General features: G+C 37.6%; 1 non-coding gene across 1 annotated transcript; it reads right to left on the bottom strand.

The window, feature by feature from the left end:
- Nucleotides 1–24721: 24721 nt before the first annotated feature.
- On the bottom strand, nucleotides 24722–24825 carry LOC112766120 (small nucleolar RNA R71). Its single transcript, XR_003184137.1, has one exon. It is a non-coding gene; the product is annotated as a small nucleolar RNA R71 (small nucleolar RNA).
- Between the last annotated feature and the right edge of the window lie 1758 nt (nucleotides 24826–26583).

Genomic DNA, 26583 nt, shown 5'->3' with positions numbered 1-26583 from the left:
AGAATTTCCTGACAAGAGTTACATTCACTCTTGTGAGCGGATTGGTGAGAAGCTCCCATCTCCTCCTTTCAATCTTCTTGTTTATCTCATGGCACTCATCATCCAGAAGTTGGAAGGCTAACTTGAGTAATATTTTCTTTGGTTCCATCCTCCCGAGTTGTATCTCATGGAACACAGATTTAAACTTCCAATTGTCAAAGGAAATTTTCTCTACCGGCTCCTTTCCCTTTCTTCTTTTTGAGCTTGATGATGCCATTGGTTTACTTTAAATTGGCCAAATGGGAGAAAAATAAAAGATGGGAAGAGTGGCAAGTATAGCTTGTATAAGGGAGAGTGAGAGTGTGGCTTGAGAATGAAGGCAAGTGATTTGATTAAGTGAAAACAAGAAATGGTTGAATGGAGAAGCATAAAGGTGAGACTTGGAATCAAAGAAACACAAGAGGTGAAATGTGGATGTAAGAAAGTGTAAGGTTCAAACTACATGGAGGTTATTTATAATGAAAGGTGGTGAAGGAATGAATGGTAAGAATTCTTTGATATGGTGGAAATGAAGGATGTTCATGTAAAGTGGGGTGGGGACAAGGATTGCTCCTTTATGAGGTTGGTAGGTTTGGTCGTCAAGGTATTCTTATGACACACCTAACTAACCAATGTATGCAAAGTTGTGCTTTCCAAGGAGCAATTTTCAAGGACATGTGATTAGTCCTTGCCATAGAGTAGCCGAACCCCCTCCCCCCTTTTTCTTGAATTCAATTAATGGCGGAAAAAATGAAATGTAACAACTAATTTTCAAATTTTCATTAATTGACAAAATAAACAAAAAAAACTAAGTACCCCTCATGAATTACAATCAACGTGACTTTTTGTGAGCATGTATGTGACATTTGTGAACACCAAACTTAGTGTTTGGTCATGTGGTATAAGAAAGTTGATTGAACTCCTAAGATATACATATTACGAGCCTTATGTATCATCTTAGGTGCCTTGCACACCAAAATTGTTCACTATATGTTCCATGCAAGAATTCAGTTAAATCCTTGTCACTCTTGATTTGATCATTGATAAACTCCAATTTTGTGATTTATCTTGTGCTTAATTTGGGGAATTTTATCAACTTTTCTCATATTTATTCAATGAAATAGCATGGTTTTGTAATTCTCCTTCATTTGTGCTTAAGTGTGAAAACATGCTTTTTAGGCCTTAAAATAGCTCAATTTAATTCACCTTAACTCCGTTCGATGCCTTGATATGTTTGTTGAGTGATTTCAGATTCATAAGGCAAGAATTGGATGGAATAAGTGAAGAGAAAAGCATGCAAAGTGGAGAATTCATGGAAAAACAAGGATATGAAGCATTTAAAGCGACGCGCACGCGTGAGTGACGCGCTCGCGTGAGAAGGTCATTTGTCAACGACACGTACGCGTGACATGACGCGTACGCGTGACAAGGAGAATTGCAAGATGACACGTACACATGACCAACGCGTACGCGTGGCAAGCGGCACGTGACCTCATTAAAGGCAATTTTCTGGGGGCGATTTCTGAGCTTCCCAGACCCAAATCCAACTCATTTCTGAGGTTACTTCATGCAGAATTCATGAGGGGTAAAAAAAAAGGAGTCATAGTTGAGTTTTCACCATGTTTTAGGCTAGAATTCTAGAGAGAGAAGCTCTTTCTTCTCTCTAGAATTTAGGTTAGAATTAGGGTAGATTTTCTTAGATCTAGTTTTAATTGATGTTTCCATTTACTTTTCCTTACAATTCTTTTTTGCTACATCTTTGCTCTCTTAGTTCTTCTTGTTAATTTCTTCTATTTTTCTACTTTCATGTCTATGAGCACTTTGTTAATTTTAATTTCCTTTAATGCAATTTCATGTTTTATGTTCATTTATTGTTTAATTTCTTTGCTATTGTTATTTCCTTGCATTTAGTAGTGTTAGATTTTATATTTCTTATCATTTTATTATGCTTTCCTTTTATGCCTTCCAAGTGTTTGATAAAATGCTTGGTTGGAGTTTAGAGTAGATTTTTCTCCTCTTGGCTTGGGTTGAGTAATTGGAGACTCTTGAGTTATCAAACTCTTTTGTTGATTGATAATTGAAAGTTGCTAGTTGACTTGAATGCCACTAAAACTAGTCTTTCACTATGATTTGACTAGGACTTGTGGACAAGAGCCAATTCCATCCACTTGACTTTCCTTCAAAGTTAGAGGTTAACTATGTGGGAGCAATGGACAATTCTTGTCACAATTGATGATGATAATGAGGATAGGACTTCTAGTTCTCATTCCTTGCCAAGAGCTTTCTTAGTTATTAGTTTATTTCTTTTGCTATTTACATTTCTTGTTCCTTATTGCAAAAAACCCCAAAATATTCCTTCATAACCAATAATAGAGCACTTCATTGTAATTCCTAGGGAGAATGACCCGGGATTAATAATCTCGGTTATTTTATTGGGGTTGAACTAGTGATAACCATATGAAATTTGATTTGAAGATTCATTGTTGGTTTAGAACTAGATATTTTTGTGAAAATTCTTTACTGATAATTTCCCTTAATCAAATTTTTTGGCGCCGTTGCCGGGAAATTTCAATGGTGTTATGTTATTGGCTATTGTGAATATGTTCATATTGTGAATATCTTTCTTGTTGGTTATTTCTTAGTTGTTGCTAGTTATAGGAGTTTGCTTTCATTATTTCTTATTAGCTTTTGATTTTATTTTGTCTTTTCACTATGAATTCTCATCATTTTGGTTATGAGTGTGGTTACAACTATGTTGTAGGAGGTGGAGATTACAATGACAACATGCATCAAGGATGGAACAATTAAAGATTGGGAGAGTCTCAAGAATTTAATCAACCCTCTTGGCAACAACCTCCACCAATGTACTATGAGCAACAACCATCCCATAATGCATACCAAGAAAATGGTTTTGGTGGACATCCTTATGATTACCAACAACCACCATCATATGCCTATGAACCACCTCCTCAATATAGCCCTCAACCATCATACTCACAAGCTTCATACCACCAAACACCTCTATATGATCAAAATCCATATCCACCATACCAACCACCTTATGAGCCATATGAACCACACATAGAATCACCACCATGCCAACCTCAATACCTCCAAGAACCACCTCCTCCATACTATTACCAAGATGAACCACCTCCAATATATGCGAATTTTCACCTACAAGATGAACTCTACTTTCCACCACAACCCTCCATAGAAGAATATACATGTCCATCAATCCAAGAGAAATATGATCCTACTTATGTTAGCAATGCGAAACAAGAATAAAAGGATCGTCTCAAGGAAGCAATGGATTGGCTTCAAGCAACCATCCGTCAAAAGTTGGACTCATGGGATTCATACCACAAGAAAAACATGTCCACGGATGATTGTGGAGGAGCAATTGAAGAGAGGAGTATGAAGGAGATCATAGATTCTCAACTTGAGAGCAAGGGATTGGAGTGTGTTGTGCAACAAGTAGAAAAGATGGAGAGTGTTGAACCACCACATGCTTATCATGATGTACCACCTTCCTATTATGAGCCATTCCTCCTAACCAATGAACCCTCCTATCCACCTCAAGCCCCAATAGATGACTCTCTCACTTCACTACTGCAAGGGTAAAGCGAGTTGAAAAGGGTGACACTAGAATTCGCGGCTTCCTTGACCAAGTTAGTGAGTCGATTCGCTTCCTAACATTTGGACAATCAAGGAACTCCCATAGTCCCATGCGGAGAATCTAATGGGGAGCGTAGCATGAAGGAGAGACTAGAAACTCTGGTGGATAATGAGGAATGTGACTTTGTGTTGGAACAATTGGAAGAAGCTATGAATATTGAAGAAGAGGAAGAAGTAGCTGAAGACTTAGGAGATGCAGAACCTCCATGGGAACCTAGAGTTAAAGAGAACCCCTCCAAGAAGATTGAATTTGATGTTGAGGAGCAAAGTGCACAACCTTCAAGGCATGTTTCATTTGAAGAATTGGATGGGATAGGGCAAGAATTCAGTTCCCTTGGCAATGAAGATCAAGCATCAAATCTTCTTGGTGAAGAATCCTTTGAACTTAAATAACCTTCTCCCGGTGAATTTGAAAGTGTTTTGGAGGTAGACTTCTCTCATCCTCCCAATGATGGTTTGAATAAAGGAAAAGAGTTAGATAAAATTGATGAACAAAGGATTGAATTTGAGAAATCTTGTGAAGAGGTGGAGGTCTTTAGAAGAAGAAGGACGGGAGTTGCATACACTTTGTCAAGATCTTTGGAAGCTTCTCTACTTAGATTGCCATCTACTCCTTCATTTGAGTGGGTAAAACTTATCTCTATTAGCTTTATTGTCCCACTTGAGTATGGTTTACTTGAAACGGATGGTCAACTTAGGGCACTTTGCGGGATGAAGCGTAAGAGAAAGATGTTTCATGGTTGGCATTGCAAATCAAGGCTCATTTTGGTTGACACATCAAAGATGAGATACAAAGGTTGGACTAGTACTCAATTAGATGGGACTAGAAGGAGAGTTTGGCACTTCATTGAGAATTCATCTTGCTTGCAACCCGGATGGATTAATGATGATTAACTTGAAGATGGGTGTAGAAACAAGATTTGGGAACCCGTCATACATGAGGATCAATTTTGGGAGCCCTTAGCTTGTGAAGAACTCCATCAAAGCTTGAAGCTATTAATTTTGAATGATGGAGCTTATTGGAAGTCTAAGCATTGGTGGATTTTCAAGGATGGATTTAAGCACAAGTCACCTTGATGAGGAGCTCCCCATAAGTCCAACTTAAGGACAATAAATAAAAGTGTAAGGTGGGAGACACCCCACCATGATAAAATCTTTTCATTTTTTTGTAAATATTGGTAAAATTAGTTTAATTCCATGTTTTATTTGGTTAGTTGATTTTATTTAGTGGTATAGTATGTTAAATAAGGTTTGATAGTGTTTTGGTAGCTGTTTGGAGGTTTGGAATGCTTGGTTTGGTGCAAGAACTTAGAAAAATTTTGAAAAACAGGGCACCATACCACGTATATGTGTCACCCACGCGTACGCATGACCCCAAGTTTTTCAACAACCTACGCGTACGCTTTGCCCACGCGTACACATGATATCAAAATTTTCATGGTCCAGTACAAAAACCAGAGGGTTGTGCCGGTTTTGGGCTGGAGTTGTGCCTCTAGCACAAAGTCAACCCACACGTACGCGTCACTCCACGCGTACACGTCGCCCTTCTGATTTGTCTATCACGCATACGCGTGCCCCATGCGTACGCATCGCGACTTGTTTCTACCATTCACAAGTACGCGTGACACGAAGCGTATGTGTGAAGCCTTCCCTGTTTTACCACTCTTTTTTTCTCCTCGTCTTTCCATTTCAAATTCTTTTTTCTATTCTCTTCTTTTCTTTCCCTTTTTCACCCCTCATCGACACGACCAATCACCATCTATCACCAACTCTTTTATTAGTTATTTAGTTAGTTTAATTTTTGTTTAATTTTCTTTTTTTCATGATAAGTGTTGGATTATCAATTTTGTTTACTATCCGTTGCTACTTATTAACCTGATGCTATTCTAGCATAATTGTTTTTGTTATTCATTGTTGAATTCTTTGTTGAGGTTACAATTTGATACTTGCTTTGAGTTCTTAATGATTAATTGTGTGAATACCAAGTACATGTGACATTGCCTTCAAAGCACTTTAAATATTTTGAATTGCATGTTTTGGCCACATGCATTCATCATCCATTATTAGGCAATTGTGTATTATCAATGCATTTTTTTGCTAGGTGATGCTTGTTTATGATTGACCCTTATTTACATCACCTAGTTCATGCATTGAGATGTTGGAATTGTGAGATTGGATTGAAAGCTTACCTAGTGAAATATGTTTTAGCTTTGTAAAGCTTTGTGGACCGTGTTTGCTATGTGATTGATTTTTACTTCTATTTTCTTTGTCCTAAGTTCCATAGCACCCATGCATTCCACTTCTATGTCACTTAGGTGTTGCAAATAAACTTCAATATGTGTCATAGCTTGATGTGTGAGCTTTACATTTCAATTGGTTCACTAAATTTACTTACACATCAATCAATGTCCATTCATTATCCAATTCACAATTACTTGATTTTTGCTTGAATGCTTTTACGCTTCTTTATTGCTTGTTTGGTTGATTTAACCTACAAGTTTCTTTGAAGTATTTCAAGCACACTAGGATGAGTGAAGTGCATATTTTCTTTGTGTAATTGTGACATAGCTCTCTATGCTAATGTGTGTGTTCTAAACGGCGCCCAATTTAGAATTCACACACTACTCTTCCTTGATGTCCCACTAATTCACTCACTCAATTCTAGTGACTATCACCTCACTCCAACAATTTACAGTTCCTTGCTTTTTGCATTTACTCATCTTACTCTCCTGTCTTCTATTTTCAGGATAAGTCACCATAAGCAAAAATGGAAGCGGAAGAAATAACATACAGTAACCGGTTGATCCACCAGCTGAAGGTGGCAACTCGGAAAGTCGCCGTATCCCCTTGCTCATATTTGAATGCATAGGGGACGGTGCAAAAACTTTTAAGTGTGGGGAGGTCATTCGACCGATCGGCGTTTTTGGGTGACAAATTTCTAATTCCAACACTTTTGCATTTCATTTTGTTAGGTCTCTTAGGATTTTTTGTTGCATTTTCTTGATTTGCATATATATATATATATATATATATATATATATATATATATATATATATATAATCTCAGTCAAAATAATAAAATTTTCCAAGGAATTTATTTATAGGGCAGCCCAATTGATTGAAAAAAATTTTTTTGGAACTTGCTTGAACTATACATTGTGGAACATGATTTTTGAGCTAAGAACACATAAGCATGTGAGTTTTGAGCTAACTTGTGTGGTTGCATCATATAACCACTTATTTTCATTCTTGTGTGTGATTATTATCTTTTTATGATTGTAATATTTGATTTGTTTGATTCTATATCTCCATTATTTTGTGTATATATGCATTTATAAGATTGAGGCCATTGTTTCAAATAGCTCACTTACCTAAATAACCTTACCTATTATCTTCCATTGTTAGCCAACTTTGTGCCTAAGCTAAACTCCATTTGTTATTAATTTTAGTACATTATTAGCCTTTAAGTGAAAAATAATAAATATCCCTTGTTTAGATCTTTGATTAGCTTAGGCTAGTGAGGGTGTTATCATTCAAGTTTGGGAAGTTTGGGAACATTGGTTGGGATAAACGAGTATTTTTGTATTTTTGTTAAAAATATTAGGAATTAGGTATATACTCATGCATTAAATGTTTAAACCATATGCGTTGGTACCTTTGTATATAATTCATCAAATAGAAAAAGAGAAAAACAAAAGAAAAATAAAAAGAAAAAAATATATAAAAAAGAAAAAAAAGAAAGAAAAAAGAAAAGCAATAAGAAAGGGACAAAATGGCCCAAAGTGTGTAGTGATCAAAAGAGAATGCATGAGTGTGTGAAAAAGTGAAGAATGGGTAGTTAGGCTAGCATTTAAATTGTATAGGTTGTCATAGGTTAGATGGGAAGTTTACGTTAATCAAAGATTCAAATTCTAGTCCACTTAGCTAAATACAATCTTACCTTGACCCTAGCCCCGTTACAACCCATGGATAAGTCCTCATGATCTTTGTATGCATGCATAAAATAATTGTTGATTGTTAGATGAAAAACAAATCTTGGAAAGCATGATTAGGAGAGAATTGAGTGAATCAACCCTATACACTTGAGTGATTAGAGCAGATACACATCCGGTGAGGGTTTGATTGCTCAATTACATGTTTTCACCTAGAATCATCACTTTTCTTGCAAGTTTGCAAAATGTTTAATAATTCAATTATTAAATTATGGTTTGACTTGGTTGTTAATACCTTTAGCCCTCATGTTCATATATGCTTTCTTGGAAGTTGATTTATTTTGACCAAGTAATTGCATTCATTTAGATAGATAGCATTTAGATAGGTTGCATTTAGGTAATTTGCATTGAATAAATGTTGATACGCTTTGTTTCTTTCTTGAGTTTAGCATGAGGACATGCTTAGTTTAAGTGTGGGGAGGTTTAATAAACTCCAATTTTGTGGTTTATATTATGCTTAATTTGGGGAATTTTATCAACTTTTCTCACATTTATTCAATGAAATAGCATGGTTTTATAATTCTCCTTGATTTGTGCTTAAGTGTGAAAACATGCTTTTTAGGCCTTAAAATAGCTAAATTTAATTCACCTTAACTCCATTCGATACCTTGATATGTTTGTTGAGTGATTTCAGATTCATAAGGCAAGAATTGGATGGAAGAAGTGAAGAGAAAAGCAAGCAAAGTGGAAAATTCTTGGAAAAACAAGGATTTAGAGCATTTAGAGCGATGCGCACGCGTGAGCGACGCGCGCGCGTGAGAAGGTCAATTGTCAACGACGCGTACGCGTGACAAGGAGAATTGCAAGATGACGCGTACGCGTGACCGACACGTACGCGTGACAAGCAGCACGTGACCTTATTAAAGGTAGTTTGTTGGGGGCGATTTCTGAGCTTCCCAGGCCAAAATCCAACTCATTTCTGAGGCTACTGCATGCAGAATTCATGAGGGGTCAAAAAAGAAGGAGTCATAGTTGAGTTTTCACGATGTTTTAGGCTAGAATTCTAGAGAGAGAAGCTCTCTCTTCTCTCTAGAATTTAGGTTAAAATTAGGGTAGATTTCCTTAGATCTAGTTTTAATTGATGTTTTCATTACTTTTTCTTTCAATTCTTTGTTGCTACATCTTTGCTCTCTTAGTTCTTTTTGTTAATTTCTTCTATTTTGCTACTTTCATGTCTATGAGCACTTTGTTGATTTTAATTTCCTTTAATACAATTTCATGTTTTATGTTCCTTTGTTGTTTAATTGCTTTGCTATTGTTATTTCCTTGCATTTGGTAGTGTTATATTTTATATTTCTTGTCATTTTATCATGCTTTCCTTTTATTCCTTCCTAGTGTTTGATAAAATGCTTGGTTGAATTTTAGAGTAGATTTTTCTACTCTTGGCTTGGGTTGAGTAATTGGAGACTCTTGAGTTATCAAACTCTTTTGTTGATTGATAATTGGAAGTTGCTAGTTGACTTGAATGTCACTAAAGCTAGTCTTTCACTATGATTTGACTAGGACTTGTGGACAAGAGCTAATTCCATCCACTTGACTTTTCTTCATAGTTAGAGGTTAACTAAGTGGGAGCAATAGATAATTCTTGTCACAATTGATGATGATAATGAGGATAGGACTTCTACTTCTCATTCCTTACCAAGAGCTTTCTTAGTTAAGACTTTATTTCTTTTGCAATTTACATTTCTTGTTCCTTATTGCAAAAATCCCCAAAACATTCCTTCATAGTCAATAATAGAGCACTTCATTGTAATTCCTAGGGAGAATGACATGGGATTAATACTCTCGGTTATTTTATTGGGGTTGAACTAGTGAAAACCATATTAAATTTGATTTGAGGATTCATTGTTGGTTTAGAACTATATTTGCAATGTATATATTTTTGTGAAAATTATTTACCGATAATTTTCCTCAATCAATCGTCATGAGGGCTACTTTATTGTCCACTATCAAAGCATAAACTCAAAAGGATACAGAGCATGGGTCACCTCTCATGAAATTCATAAACAATTGATTCTCATAATTCATTCTTGTACCATATGTGGAATTCCAAACTTAATGTTTGGCTATATACTACAAGGAAATGCTTAATTAAGTACCTATGATGTTAGTATGTTAATAATGGATGATATCATCTCAGTGTGCCTCTAGGCACACCAAACTTAGAAGTTGATCATATACTTCATGAAAATGCCTAATGCAGCTATCAAATTGTTTATGAAAGTCTGAATTCATGATGGAAAACCATTTGTTATTATTACTAAAGCAGGAATTAAGGAATATTAAACATGGGTTGCTTCCCATGAAGCGCTCTTTTATCGTTACTAGCTTGACGGCTGTCCTTTGTTACGGAGGCTAATGATCATAGTGCCTCAATTTGTCTCCTCCCACTATGAGCTTGTGTTCCATTGAAAGGATCATGCTAATAGCGTAGTATCCAGAAGGGTGTGGAGATGTTTCCACTGGTTGATAGATTAGCCTCACTTTGTCTCCTGGTGAAAATCCTTCAGGTGGAATCCTCTTGTTCTTCCACCCCTTAGGCACCCTTTTCTTGCTGTTCTTCCCCCTTTTTAATGGCTCTTCCTTCTTGGCATTCTCAATGTCAGGAGCTTTCTTCTTTGTTGTCACCACTGGGGTCTTTGCTTCTAGCTATTTTTCAGTTTTTCTGACCTCTTGAATCTTCTACCTTCTTCAGTTTCATTCTTCTTCCCCAAGGATGAGCTTATGACGTTTAGAAATGACTCCTTGGGCTTTTCCTTCCAGCTTGGGTCTTCATCCTCAATCCTCATGCAATTTTTTTTAGCAGGGTACAATGTTGCTTTGAAAACATTGAGGGTTATCTGTTCATCATGTGCTCTCAGAATCATTTCTCCTTTTTCCACATCAATAATTGCCCTTGCTGTGGCCAGAAATCGTCTTCCAAGAATAATTAAGTCGCTTCCTTCCTCATCTATGTCCAAAATTACAAAATCCGTAGGGAAAATGAATTTGTCAACCTTAACTAGAAGGTTCTCCATCACTCCATTGGGTATAATAAAGGATCTATCGGCCAGTTGGAGTGACATTCTGGTGGGTTTAACCTCCTCTATTGACAGCTTCCTCATCATGGAAAGTGGCATCAAATTGATGCTGGATCCCAGGTCACATAATGCTTTGTCAATTGGTATGTTCCCAATGGTGCATGGTATGTTCCCAATTGGTATGTTTGGGTGGCAATCTTTTCTGAATCATAGCACTGCATTCCTGGGTGAGGATCATAGTTTCCTTCTCTTTCCAGCTCCTCTTTTTGGTAATGAGTTTCTTGAGAAACTTTGCATGGAATGGCATTTGTTCTATGGCTTCATCTAGTGGAATGTTGATCTCCAATTTCTTGAAAATCTCTAAGAACTTAGGGAATTGTTGATCATTCATCTCCTTGTGCAATCTCTGAGGGTAAGGTGGTGGAGAAACATATGATTTCACCTCCGATTTCTGCCTTTCCTTGGAGCTTGTAGTTCATCAGCCTTCCTGGGATCCTCCTTGTCATTTTTCTCAGCCTCTGTCTCTTTCTTACTGTCAACCTTGTTGTCCTTTCCCAGGGTTTTTCCACTCGTAAGTTTTATTGCCTTGCACTCCTCCTTTGGATTAGGAATGGTGTCACTTGGGAAGGCATTAATTGGCCTCTCAGCAGGTTGCTTGGATAGTTACCCTATTTGTCTTTCAAAATTTCTCATTGATGCTTTATAGTTCTTGCTTGCCATCTCTTGGTTCTTCATGAGTTTTTCCATCATCATCTCTAGATTAGAGATTCTGAGACTCTTGATGTGGCTGTGGTTACAGATGAGAGGTTGGTTGTTGATGGAAGTTGGTTGGGGTGTTTGAAGGATTATTTTGAGGGTAGAATGTGGATGTGGACTATTATTTTGTGGTTTTCTATATGGATTGTTGTTAGTGGGGTGGTGATTTTGATTGCTTGTGTTGTGAAAGTCACTGGGGTTAGAGTTCCTCTACCATTGGTTCTGGTTTTCTCCCCATCTCAAATTGGGATAGTTCCTCCATGAGGAGTTGTACGTGTCCCCATAAAAGTCATTTTGGGAAGAACTTGTGTTCTGCATATACTAGACTTGCTCAGGCTGTTGCTCATTATTGTATGCATCAAAGCTTTCTTCATTTTGGCCCCATGCATTTGAAGCTTGAGTTGTTGTGCTAATTGCAGCCAATTGCATTCCATCCATCCTTTTTAACATCATTTCCATCTGCTGCTGAAGTTGTTGATGCATTAGCTTGTTCTGGGCTAGGATAGCATCCACACCCTCAAGCTCATAGACACCTCTTTTTGGAGTTGCTTGTCTCTCCGAGGAGTAAAAGTACTGATTGTTAGTCACCATATCTATGAGATCATGTTCCTCCTGTGAAGTTTTTATAATTTGAAGTGACCTTCCTAAGGAGTAATCCAATGCCTTTCTTGCTTTCATAGAGAGGCCCTCATAGAAGTTTTGGAGCTTCACCCTTTCACTAAACATATCTGGAGGACATCTTCTGATTAGTGCCTTATACCTCTCCCAAGCTTCACACGGTGACTCTTCCTCCAATTGTCTGAAAGCTTGCACATCAGTCTTGAGTTTGATGATTCTTTGAAGGGGATAGAACTTGGCCAAGAATTTGCCAACCAAGTCATCCCAATTTGTGATGCTCTCCTTTGGGAAGGTCTCCAACCACTGAGTAATTGTGTCCCTTAGAAAGAAGGAAAATAGCAGTAGCTTGTAGATGTCTGGGTGTACTCCATTAGTTTTGACAGTTCACATATCCTTAGAAAGACGGATAAGTGTTGATTTGGGTCCTTCGAAGCACTTCCTCCATACTGGTAATTATTTTGAACCAGAGTAATGAGATGAGGTTTGAGCTCAAAGTTGCTGGCATGTATATTAGGAGTAAGCATGCTACTCCCACAATTCCTAGGATCAGGAATGGTGTAGGAAGCTTGTACCCTCCGGCAGGTTGGGCATGGTTGTTAGCCACCTCTTCCTCTTGTATCTCATCCTCCATGACTTGGTCCAAGTCCTCCTCTGAGTCTTCTTCACCAACAACTCTTTTCCCTCTCGCTTCTTTTCTTAGTCTCAAGAAGGTTCTCTCTGACACAGAATCAAAGGAAGCTGATGCTACCTTTCTCCCTCCTGGCATACACAACACAAAAATAGACCAAAAGAAAAATGATCACTTTGTTGCTAGAGTAATGTCAAAGTTAGCTAACACAAAGTGTCAAATGGTTAGTGTGCTTTAAAGAAAACAAAAGAAAAATGCTTAATCTAGACTATCGCCCATTTAATCATTGTTAATCTGAATCAATCACCGGCAAAGGCGCCAAAAACTTGATGCGTGGAAATTTGCACAACACAAGTCCCTTCAGCAAGTATACCAAATTGTCAAGTAATAACTCACTTTTGAGTGAGGTAGATCCCACAAGGATTGATGGATTAAGCAAATTTAGTTAGGTGATTTATCTAGTCAAGCTAATAATTGACGATTTTGGTGAAATTGAATTAACAGAATGTAAATTGCTGAAAATTAAAGTGCTGAATGTAAATTGCAAAATGTAAATGGTGGAAACTTAAATGGCGAGACGCTAAAAGAACTGAAACTTAAATGACAAGAAAGTAAAAGCAAGAATGTAAATGATAATAAACGGTAAATTGCATGAAATGTAAATGGGTTTTGGGAGTTGGGAATCAAAGAAAGCAAGAAACTCAAAGCAATTAAAGTGAAGAATAACAATGGGAGATATTCATTAGGGATTGGAGATATCATAATCCATCATGAATCAATGGGTCTCAACTTCATTCTCAATCATATAAAGTAAATCTATGGTGGATTGTAATTAATTGAGTCCCAATTCTTTGGCAACCCAATTTCTCTTAACACAATCAATTTGCCAATTCCTTGATCTAATTATCATGGGAAGAGGTTAAGTGCGATTCTCTTATCCATGAGCCACACAAGTTCTCAAGCTCTCAATTCAAACCCAGAAATTATTGATCAAGAGAGTCATGAGAGAATGAGATTCAAACTAATTTCTATAATTCCCCTTCCAAGGCTCACATAGAAATTCAATGGATCTAAACCCCCTTCCGAAGTGAATTGATCAATTAAACACAGAAGTTATCTCTTAGCTACAACAAGCGGATTGAGAAGAAGAAGAATTTCATTCATTCATTTGAATTACAATAGAGCTCCTCCCCCTAATGATGTGGGGTTTAGTTCATCATTGCTTAGAAAATTCAAAGAGAAAAGAAAAGTACATAAAAGTAAAACTAAGTACAAAAAGAAGAAAATGATTCAGGATTTCCCAATTAGGGTTCCCTACTTCCCAGCCTTCTTTTGAGTTTAAAAACTCTCCTATATATACACTATTTAGAACAGTCTTCAAGTACTTGGATGTGGGCTTTGACATTAATTAAAGCAAGTTAGGAGTGGCTCTCTCTAAAGTTAACACGGGCCTTAGATCACTAATGTTCTCATGAGTGCCCCTGGACTGGTGTTAATGCTGCCATTAGTGCACTAACGGTGCCACTAACGTTGCCCTAAAAATCCACTATGGCATTGCCATTGGCGTTAGCACACTAACGAGGCCATTAACGTTCTGCTTGTTGTGTGTACGCATACTGCCTCGTATGTATGCACACTAACCAAATTTCCTCTTGTACGTACACACAATAGCCAAATTTTCCAGCTCTAACTCATGAAATTGTCGAAGACGTTAGTGTGCTAACTTGGGGTAACGTTAGCACACTAACGTTGGCACCTCTTCTTGTGTTGCAGCGTTAGTAAGCCAAATTAGGCCACTAACATTGCTCCTTGATGCACGTTGGTGAGGCTACTAAGATGCACGTTAGTGAGGCCACTAACGTTGCCTTGATGCACGTTGGCGAGGCTACTAAGATGCACGTTAGTAAGGCCATTAAGATGCACATTAGTGAGGCCACTAACGTTGCCTTGATGCAAGTTTGTGAGGCTACTAACGTTAGCTTTTCCTCCTTGGCAATATTAGTACTGGTGTTAGTGGGCTAACTTCTGCCACTAATGCCAGCTTCTTCTTGTAGAGCCAACAGTAACCATGACATTAGTGGTCCAACTTGGCCACTAACGCTATGGTCTCTGCTTCTCCTTTGCTTCTCCTTGCTTGTCATCAACGAAACAAATGCATCAAAGCTTTGTCATAATCACAAGATAATGCACCATTTAATACATCAAGTAATTCTTACATCAATCTCATGAAAATGTTTATAATTCACAATGTTTTATTGAATTAAGACATGCATACATTGCTCATCCAAATGCTTACTTATTGCCTAAGAAAATGCATGAAAACCAAGTAAAAACTAATGAAAATGGCTTATGAAACTAGCCAAAGATGCCTAGGCATCAATATGCCCAGAAAGCATCATCGAGTCTCCTTGTTTAGTCCTTCCTTGAAGTACTTATAGTCCCTCTTGAATTCCCTGTTAGAGACTTCAACCTGTCAACTTGTCTGAGGATGATAAGGGATTGCCATTCTATGATGGATTCTATATCTCTGTAGGAGTGAATCCAGCTGTTTATTGCAGAAGTGGCTCCCTCTATCACTAATCAGTACTAGGGACACCAACCGGCTGAAAATATATCTTTGCAAGAAGCTCAGCATGACTCCGACATCATTGGTGGGTAGAGCTATTGCTTCCACCCACATGGACACATAATCTACTGCCACCAAGATGTAAGTGTTTGAGTGTGAGGGAGGAAAAGGTCCCATGAAGTCAATGTCCCATACATCAAACAACTCAATCGCTAGAATTCTTTGTTGTGGCATCTCATGATTGTAGGGAAGGTTTTCAACTCTCTTACTTTGTCACAATTTCTGACAAATTTTTGTGAGTCTCGAAAGAGAGTCGGCCAATAAGAACCACTCTGAAGGACCTTGGTAGCTGTCCTTTTGCCACCAAAGTGACCTCCATACTCAGAACCGTGGCAAGCTTGAGGATCTGCTATGATTCTTCATTTGAGACACAACGTCGGATCATACCATTTGAACATCTCTTTAAAAGATAAGGTTCTTCCCACAAGTAGTACTTGGCATCGTTTAACAGCTTTCTTACTTGCTGTTTAGTGTACTCCTTGGGGATGACCCTCATGGCCTTGTAGTTTACAATATATGCAAACCATGGAGCCCTCTGAATCATGAAGAGTTGCTCATCCGAGAAGATCTTAGTCACAGCAATGGGGGGTAGCATTCCTTCTTCGAGTTCGACCCTGGACAGATGATCAAATACTTGATTTTCTGTCTCTTTCCTGTCTCTAATCTCAATGTCAAATTCCTAAAGAATCAGTACCCACCTGATCAATCTTGGTTTAGAATCGTGCTTGGTTAGAAGGTACTTAAGAGCAGTATGTTCAGTAAAAATAATAACCTTTGAACCAATTAAATATGATCTAAACTTATCACATGCATAAACTATAGCCAGTAATTCTTTCTCTGTAGTGGTGTAATTCTTTTGCACGTCATTTAACACACGAATGGCATAGTAAATAACGTGCATAAGCTTGTCTTGACTCTGCCCTAAGACAGCCCCTATAACATAGCCACTGGCATCACACATTAGCTCAAATAGTAAATCCCAGTCAGGAGGGGCTAAGATGTGTGCAAAAACAAGCTTTGCTTTTAGAGTTTCAAAGGCATGTAAACTGTCACCATCAAAAGTAAAAGGAGTGTCCGCAACCAAAAGATTGCTCAATAGTTTAGCAATTTTAGAAAAATCCTTTATGAACCTCCTATAAAAGCCAGCATGTCCTAAGAAGCTCCTTATTGCCTTACCATTGGTAGGAGGTGGTAATTTTTCAATTACCTTCACCTTAACTTTGTCAACCTCTATCCCTTTGCTTGAAATCTCGTGACAAAGAACAATGCCTTCAGTTATCATAAAATGGCATTTTTCCTAATTTAAAACGAGGTATGTCTCTTGAAACCGTTTCAAGACTAAGGATAGATGCTTAAGGCAAGAATTAAATGAATCACCAAAACAAAGAAGTCATCCATAAATACCTTAATGAACTTTTCAACCATGTCTAAGAAAATAGAAAGCATACACTTTTGAAAAGTCACTGGGCATTATAGAGTCCAAACGGCATCCTCGGTAATCAAATACTCCAAAAGGACAAGTGAATGCTGTCTTCTCCTGATCTTAAGGGTTTACCACAATCTGATTATAACTAGAGTATCCGTCCAAAAAATAGTCAATACACATATGCTACCCTGTGACTGGTCTTGTGGGAATGAGCTCATTTCTTTCATTCTTAATCACTGTCTTCCCTCCTTTCTTAGGAACCACTTGTACAGGACTTACCCATGGGCTGTTAGAAATAGAGTAAATGATCCCAGCTTCCCAAAGCTTCATTACTTATTTCTGGATAACCTCTTTCATGGTTGGATTTAGTCGCCTCTGTAGTTGCACAACTGGTTTAGTATCCTCCTCTAGTAAAATCTTTTGTATACACTTCGTTGGACTAATCCCCTTTAAATCACTAATGGTCCATCCAAGAGCAGTTTTGTGACTCTTGAGCACCTGAATCAGTGCCTCCTCCTCCCCATGTTTCAGAGAGGAGCAAATAATTACCAGATAAGTGTCTATGTCTCCTGGAAAGGCATACTTCAAAGTTGGAGGCAGAGGCTTCAACTCAAGCTTTGGGGCTCCTTCTACTGTGCTAGGCGTGTGAGACTTTTCCTTTAGAGGTGGTGAATCATCAAGTTCAAGCAATGCATCCTCACAGGGGGACTTTAGAATGTCATCAAGCTTTTCAGCTTCAAACACCTCTTTAATCAAAGGTTCAATCATATCAAATATCATGCACCCTTCGGAGTCATTAGGGGGTTGCATGGCTTCTAGCACATTGAGGACAATTTCCTCTTCATTAACTCCTAGAACCAATTCGCCCTTTTCCACATCGATCAGAGCTCTTGCTGTGGCTAAAAAGGGGCTTCTAAGGACCATTGAAGTATTTTTGTCTTCTTCCATATCCAATATCACAAAATTAGTAGGAAAGATAAAAGGTCCTACTTTCACAAGCAGATCCTCAACAACTCTAAAGGGATACTTTATAGAATGGTCTCCAAGTTGAAGAGAGATGCGATTGGGTTTTACCTCATCGATTTGAAGCTTTTTCATTAGTGAAAGGAATATGTGGTTGATGTTAGCTCCAAGATCACATAAGGCCTTTTGAATAGTGGTCTCTCCAATGGCACAAAGTATTAGAAAACTCTTGGAATCCGGCAGCTTCTCTGGGAGATTTTTGTGGATGATTGCACTGCATTTCTTAGTCAGTACCACTGTCTCACTTTCTTTCTAATCCCTCTTCTTACTCAACAACTCCTTCATAAATTTGGCATAAAGAGGCATTTGCTCCAGGGCACAAAAGAGATGTTTATCCCAAGCTTCCTAAAGGTCTCCAAAAATTTGGAAAATTAGTTGTCCTTGGATGCCTTTTGAAGTCTCTGAGGGTATGGCATTTTAGGCTTGTATTTAGGAGCCATGGGCAACGCAGGATGTGTGTCAATAATGACTGGGAAAGGGTTGTCTGGATGCCTAGAGGGGTCGTGCTCTGCCTCTTCTTTTTCTTCTCCGGGGTCTCTTTTTCAACCTACTCCTCACAAGCCTTGGTCTCTAATCTTGCTATCTTACCACTTCTTAGTTGAACGACCTGGTATTCTTGTTTTAGATTAGGTGCTGTGTAACTGAGAGAAGTATTAGAGTGCTTCTTTGGTGGTTGTTCTCTTAACTAACCTATTTGAACTTCCAAGTTTCTGAGTGAGGCTCTAGTTTCCTACATAAAACTTTATTGATTCTTGGAAAGTTCTGCAATAATAGTTACTAGGTGATACGTGCTTAGGAAGGCATTTTCGTCATGTTAGAGACAAGGGATAGAATGGAAATCTTGTCATATTCAAGGATTTGAATACTAGAAGAATTATACCATGCCAATCTTGGACATCAAGGAGACCAAGAGCTTGTCTCAAAAATAATGGTGATGAAATAGCGGTAGCTCACAAGGCCCATTGGGCTAAGTCAGGATAGCAAGAAGCCCAATAATGCTTTTCAAATTTAGTGAGAGGCATAATTTATCATTAAAATTCGATGTAGGCCTTTGTTTTAGTTTGTTTTGCGGTTAAAGTTTGTTAAAAGATTTGTTTTAGTTTTGATTTGCTTAGTAGTATTTTTAGGAATTTTAAATTTAAATAAAATCTGGTCTAATCCATTAATATCAAATCTGATTTAAATTAGTTATCATAGTTTTATGAATTTTAAATTTTAAATCAAATCTGATCTAATACATTAAAATCAAATCTGATTTAAATTTTAAAGTCTTATTTTATCTTTTTGTTTGTTTGTTAAGGGCCTATTTAAACACCTTTGGTGAGACCATTTGGAACAACTTTGATGAATAAAATTTCCTTAGTGCTTTATGCATGGAGAAGATTGAGTGATTCAATTTTCATCCCTCTGATCTAGATTATCAAGGACAAGTTCTTTGAAGGTCTAGTAGCAAAAATCCTTCCGGTGACCTAGGTTTCTAAGAACAAGTTTCTTAGAGATCTAGTAGGAAAACCCTTCTAGTGACCTAGGTTGCTAAGAACAGGTTTCTTAGAGGTCTAGTAGGAAAAATCCCATTTATCTATCCTTTTAAATTCTTATCATCTGGTATCAGCTACAGGTCGTAGATAAATTCTTATTTATCTACACATTCCATGAGTCTTGTTTAGTAGTCCCTTTGTTTTTTTCTCTTTAATTTATGTACACCTTAAAGTAAAAAAATGAAAGAAAAAATTCTTATTTAATTTTGTGTCTGCAATTATTCTATCTTAAAGTCAGAGTCTGCAAAAAAAGAAATAAAAAATGATTGAGTATTACCGTGAAGAAGAGCTTCTCATTCAAGATTCAAGGACGAATTTTTTTGAAGAGGGAGAGGATGATACATGCTCAGGAAGCATTTTGTGGTGTTAGAGACAAGGGACATAATGGTAATCTTGTCATATTCAAGGATCTGAATACTAGAAGAATTATACCATGCCAATCTTGGACATCAAGGATATCAATAGCTCGTCTCAAAAACAGTGGTGCTAGAATGGCGGTAGCTCGCAAGGCCCATTGGGCTAAGTCAGGACAACAAAAAGCCCAATAATGCTTTTCAAATTTAGTGGTAGGCATAATTTATCATTAAAATTCGAATTCTGTAGGCCTTTGTTTTAGTTTGTTTTGCAGTTAAAGTTTGTTAGAAGATTTGTTTTAGTTTTGATTTGCTTAGTAGTATTTTTAAGAATTTTAAATTTAAATAAAATCTGGTCTAATCCATTAAGATCAAATCTGATTTAAATTAGTTATCATAGTATTAGAAATTTTAAATTTTAAATCTAATCCATTAAGATCAAATATGATTTAAATTTTAAAGTCTTATTTTATCTTTTTGTTAGTTTGTTAAGGGCCTATTTAAACACCTTTGGTGAGACTATTTGGAAAACTTTGACGAATAAAATTTCCTTAGTGCTTTATGCACGTTTTTAGTGTGATTAAATAAGGTGAGTAATTTGCTTCGCTTATTGCATGGAGAAGATTGAGTGATTCAATTTTTATCCCTCTGATCTAGGTTTTCAAGGACAGGTTCTTTGAAGGTCTAGTAGGGAAAATCCTTCCGGTGACCTAGGTTGCTAAGAACAAGTTTCATAGAGGTCTAGTAAGAAAACCCTTCCAGCGATCTAGGTTGCTAAGAACAAGTTTCTTATAGGTCTAGTAGGAAAAACCCCACTTATCTATCCTTTTATGTTTTTGTTGTGTTATTTTTCTATCTTTTTGTTATCGCTTTATCTTTTCTTTTAATTCCTTATCACTAGGTAAGGAGTGTTCTGAGGTTGAGCCTGTTGAACTCGTTGGTTGTTGAAATAATTCTGATTGAAACCACCCTGAGAGTTGTTGATGAAATTTGGTGGTTGCCTCAAACCAATGTTTGGTTGATTTTTCCGCCCTTAATCAAAATTATTGGAATAGAGTCCTTTATTGGGGTTTCTGTAGGAACTCCCCATGAAATTCACTTGCTCATGAATGAAGTTGCCATACTCATAAGTCTTGTCCTGAGGCCAACCGCCACTCATATCAGGAAGTGTCTTGAGCATTAATGGCTGAGACTTGCATCCCACTTGAGCATTAAGACTCACCACCTTGTTCTGAGCGCGAAGTTCACCCAAGGTATCCGATTCCATGACTCTTTCTTTCATAGTAGTCCTCTTAGAAGAATATAGGTATTTGTTATTGGAAACCATTTCAATCAACTTTGTAGCTTCCTCTAGGGTCTTTTTCATGTGAAGTGATCCACCTGCAGAATTATCAAGAGAAATTTTGGCCATCTCAGAGATGCCATCATAAAATATCTACAACTGCATCCACTCTGTGAACATACTTGGAGGACATTTTTTTATCATTAACTTATATCTCTCCCAAGCTTCATAGAGGGATTCACCATCTCTTTGCCCGAAGGTTTGGACATTTGTCCTTAGCTTAGTTAGTCTCTGACGTTGAAAGAATTTGGTTTGAAACTTGTTGACCACCTTATCCCAAGTGTCCAAGTTATCCTTGGGTTGAGTGTCAAGCCACTGCTTTGCTCTATCCCTCATAGCAAATGGGAAGAGAAGTAGCTTGTAGACATGAGGATGTACATCACTGGTCTTCACAGTCTCACAGATTTGTAGAAAATTTGAGATGAATAAGTTTGGTCTTCCAGCAGGAGTCCATGAAACTGGCGATTCTATTGCACTAGGGTGATCAACTGAGGCTTCAGCTCAAAGTTGTTAGCAGCAAAAGGGGGCACAACAATGCTGTTCCCATAGAAATCAGGAGTAGGAGTAGTGAATGAGCCAAGAGTTCTCTTGGGTTGCTCATTTGCATTTGGATCCATATTGACTCTTCAGCCTTTTGCTTCAAAATTGTCCCTGCTTATTGATGAGCAGATAATTTATATGCTTTTTGGCATTATTTTTAGGTAATTTCTAGTACGTTTTAGTTACTTTTTAGTATATTTTTGTTAGTTTTTATGCAAAATTCACATTTTTGGACTTTACTATGAGTTTGTGTGTTTTTCTGTGATTTCATATATTTTCTGGCTGAAATTGAGGGACCTGAGCAAAAATCTGATTCAGAGGCTGAGAAAGGACTGTAGATGCTGTTGGATTCTGACTCTCCTGCAGTCGAAGTGGATTTTCTGGAGCTACAGAAGCCCACTTGGTACGCTCTCAATTGTGTTGGAAAGTAGACATCTTGGGCTTTCCAGAAATGTATAATAGTCCATACTTTGCTCGAGATTTGATGGCCCAAACTGGCGTCCAAACTCCCACCACAGACCATTTTCTGACGTAAAATGCCAGAACTAGCACCAGAACTGGAGTTAAACGCCCAAACTGGCACCCAAGCTGGCGTTTAACTCCAAGGATGGCCTATGCACATGAAAACTTCAAAGCTCAGCCCAAGCACACACCAAGTGGGCCAGAGAAGTGGATTTATGCACTATCTACTCATTTTCTGTAAACCTAGTTTACTAGTTTAGTATAAATAGCACTTTTTACTATTGTATTGGGGTCTTCTTTGGAACCCTTGAGCTTTATGATCATCTTTGAAGAGGCTGGCCATTCGGCCATGCCTAGACCTTTTCCTCTTATGGATTTTCAACGGTGGAGTTTCTACACATCAAAGATTAAGGTGAGGAGCTCTACTGTTCCTCATGAATTAATGCAAGTACTATTGTTTTTTACTTCAACTCACACCTACTTCTTCTCCAAGATATACTCTTGTACTTAATTCAGTTAAGTCAGACTGAAGGGGTGACCCATGACAATCACCCACTATCTTCAGTACTCGCTTAGCCAAGATCCGCGTGCCTGACAACCACAAAGCGGTCTACATCATGTTCAACGTAGTCATTGGATGCCAGCCAGAGTATACTCTCTTGGGTCTCTGATCCATGGATTTGCATCGTCTCTCCTAACAACAGAGCATCTGACCCCGTGATTAGGATCTTCGTGGTATAGGCTAGAATCAATAGACAGCTTGAGATCCGAAAAGTCTAAACCTTATCTGTGGTATTCCGAGTAGGATCCGGGAAGGGATGACTGTGAGGAGCTTCAAACTCGCGAATGTTGGGCGCAGTGACAGTGTGCAAAAGGATCAATAGATCTTATTTCAACACAAATGAGAACTGACAGATGATTAGCCCTGCGGTAGCTGTTCCTAGTATTTTTCATCTGAGACGAGAAATATGATAGTTGATTAGCCGTACAGAGACCATAGCCAGACCATTTTCACTGAGAAGATCATACAACTTGCCATGGAAGGGAGGACGCATGATTGGATGAAGACAATAGAAAAGCAGAGGTTCAGAAGCATCAAAGCATCTCCAAACGCATATCTGAAATTCCCACCAATGAATTACATGAGTATCTCTATGTTAATTTCCATTTTGTTTATCTTTTAATTATCAATATCTCATAAACATTTGAATCCGCCTGACTGAGATTTACAAGATGACCATAGCTTGCTTCAAGCCGGCAATCTCCGTGGGATCGACTCTTATTCACGTAAGGTATTACTTGGACGACCCAGTACACTTGCTGGTTAGTTGTGCGGAGTTGTAAAAAGTGTGATCACAATTTCGTGCACCAAGTTGGATATTATTCTGGACGTTTAACGCCAGGATGACACAAGGGAGGTAATTTCATTTTCAATTAAATTTTTTTTCAAATTTTCATGTTTTAATTCATAATTTTAAAATCTTATCTTTTCGCATTTTCAAAAATCCTTGATAACAATTAATGTTTTGATTCAAAAATTTTGCAAGTTTATTACTTTCTTGTTAAGAAAGGTTCAATCTTTGAATTTTAGAATCATATCTTTTAGTTTCTTGTTAGTCAAATCATCAATTTTAAAAATCAAATCTTTTTCAATCATATCTTTTCAATCATATCTTTTTAAAATCATATCTTTTTCAATCAAACTTTTTTCAATCATATCTTTTTAAATTTTGATTTCAAAATATTTTTTCTAACTTCTTATCTTTTCAAAATTATTTTCAAACATTTTTCAACTAATTACTATTTCTTATCTTTTTCAAAACCACCTAACCATTTTTCCACTTCTAATTTTCGAAAGTCACTAACCACTTTTTCAAAAAATCTTTTTAATTAAAACTAAAACAATTAGTTAATTAAAAATCTTTTTAGTTCTAAAATCTTTTTTTAAAATCTTTTTAGTTTTAATTTTCGAATACTCTCTCTCTCATCTCTTTCTATTTATTTGCTAATACTTCTCTTCTACTTATAATTCAAACCCTCTCTCTCTCTTTTTGTTCGAATTCTTCTTATCTTCTCTCTACCTCATTTCTCTATTCTTCTTTTCCTCTGACACCTCAAAGAATCTCTATACTGTAATATAGAGGATTCCACTACTCCCTTTTGTTCTCTTCTTTTTCATATGAGCAGAAACAAGGATAAAAATATTCTTGTTGAAGCTAATCCTAAACCTAAAAGGACTCTGAAGAAGAAGCTAAAATAAGCTAAAACACAACACTCCGGAGAGGACCTTACAAAGAATTTTGAAAAAGAAGCAGACAATGCCAGAGGTGCAAGGAAGATGCTTGGTGACTATACTGCACTAACTTCCAACTTCTATGGATGAAGCATCTCAATTCCTGCCATTGGAGCAAATAACTTTGAGCTTAAGCCTCAATTAATTTCTCTAAAGCATCAGAATTGCAAGTTTCATGGACTTCCATCGGAAGATCCTCATCAGTTCTTAGCTGAATTCTTGCAGATTTGTGATACTGTTAACACCAATGGGGTTGATCCCGAGGTCTACAGACTTATGCTTTTCCCCTTTTTTGTAAGAGACAGAGCTAGGATATGGTTGGACTCACAACCTAGAGAAAGCCTAAACTCTTGGGACAAGTTGGTCAATGCTTTCTTGACCAAATTCTTTCCACCTTAAAAGATGAGCAAGCTTAGAGTTGAAGTCCAAACCTTCAAACATAAGGAAGGTGAATCCCTCTATGAAGCTTGGGAAAGATACAAGCAATTAACCAAAAGGTGTCCTTCTGACATGTTTCCAGAATGGAGCATCATATGCATATTCTATGATGGTCTGTCTGAATTGTCCAAGATGTCATTGGACCATTCTGTTGGTGGATCTTTTCATCTGAAAATCCCTGCAGAAGCCCAGGAACTTATTAAGATGGTTGTAAATAATCAGTTCATGTACACCTTTGAAAGAAATCTTGTGAATAATGGGATGACTCAGAAGAAAGAAGTTCTTGAGATTGATACTCTGAATGCCATATTAGCTCAGAATAAAATATTGACTCAGCAAGTCAATATGATTTCTCCGAATCTGACTTGATTGCAAGCTGCATTCGGCAGTACTAAAGAAGCCTCCTCTGAAGGAGAAGCTTATGACCTTGAGAATCCTACAATGGAAGAGGTGAATTACATGGGAGAATCCTATGAAAATACCTATAATCCTTCATAGAGGAATCATCCAAATTTCTCATGGAACAAACAATAGAAGCCTCAACAAGGCTTCAATAATAATAATAATGGTGGGAGAAATAGGTTTGGCAATAGCAAGCCTTTTCCATCATCTTCTCAGCAACAGACAGAGAATTCTGAGCAGAGCCTCTCTGGCTTAGCAAACATAGTCTCTGATCTATCTAAAACCACTCTCAGTTTCATGAATGAAATAAGGTCCTCCATCAGAAATTTAGAGGGACAAGTGGGTCAGCTGAGTAAAAGAGTTACTGAAACTCTTCCTAGTACTCTCCCATGTAATATAGAAGAGAATCCTAAAAGAGAGTGCAAGGCCATAACCATATCCAAAGTGGCCGAACCTGGAGAGAGTGAAAAGGCAATGATTCCCAATGAGGAAGACCTCAAGGGACATCCACTGACCAATAAGGAGTTCCTATTGAGGAACCAAAGGAATCTGAGGCTCATACAGAGACCATAGAGATTCTATTGAACTTATTGTTGCCATTCATGAGCTCTGATGAATATTCTTCCTCTGAAGAGGTTGAAGACATTGTTGAAGAGCAAGTTATTCCGTATTTGGGAGCAATTATGAAGTTGAATGCCAAGTTATTTGGTAATGAGACTTGGGAGGATGAACCTCCATTGCTCATCAATGAACTGAATACATGGATTCAGCAGACATTGCCTAAAAAAAATCAGATCCCGAAAAGTTCTACCTTGCACCATAGGCACCATGACCTTTAAAAAGGCTCTGTGTGACCTGGGGTCAGGTATCAACCTCATGCCACTCTCTGTAATGGAGAAACTAGGGATCTTTGAGGTACATGCTGTAAGAATCTCACTAGAGATGGCAGACAAATCAATGAAACAGGCTTATGGACTTGTAGAGGATGTCTTAGTGAAGGTTGAAGGCCTTTACGTCCCTGCTAACTTCATAATCCTAGACACTGGGAAGGATGAGGATGAATCCATCATCCTTGGAAGACCCTTCCTAGCCACAGCAAGGGCTGTGATTGATGTAGACAGAGGAGAGTTAGTCTTTCAATTGAATGAGGACTACCTTGTGTTCAAGACTCAAGGATCTTCTTCTGTAAACATGGAGAAGAAGCATGAAAAGATTTTCTCAGTATAGAGATCCTCCACACTCAACTTCTAAGTTTCGTGTTGGGAGGCCACAACCATGCTCTGAGCATCTGTGAAGCTCTGTAAGAGCTTCCAATCAAGCTATTGACATTAAAGAAGCGCTTATTGGGAGACAACCCAATATTATTTATCTATATTAATTACTCTTTCATTTTATTTTCCATTGTTATTATATGCTTTCTTTAGGTTGAT

Source organism: Arachis hypogaea, chromosome 2, assembly GCF_003086295.3.
Source record: "Arachis hypogaea cultivar Tifrunner chromosome 2, arahy.Tifrunner.gnm2.J5K5, whole genome shotgun sequence".
Classification (NCBI taxonomy): Eukaryota; Viridiplantae; Streptophyta; class Magnoliopsida; order Fabales; family Fabaceae; genus Arachis; species Arachis hypogaea.
Note: the sequence above shows the minus strand (reverse complement) of the source record. Positions and strands in the feature narration are given on the sequence as shown.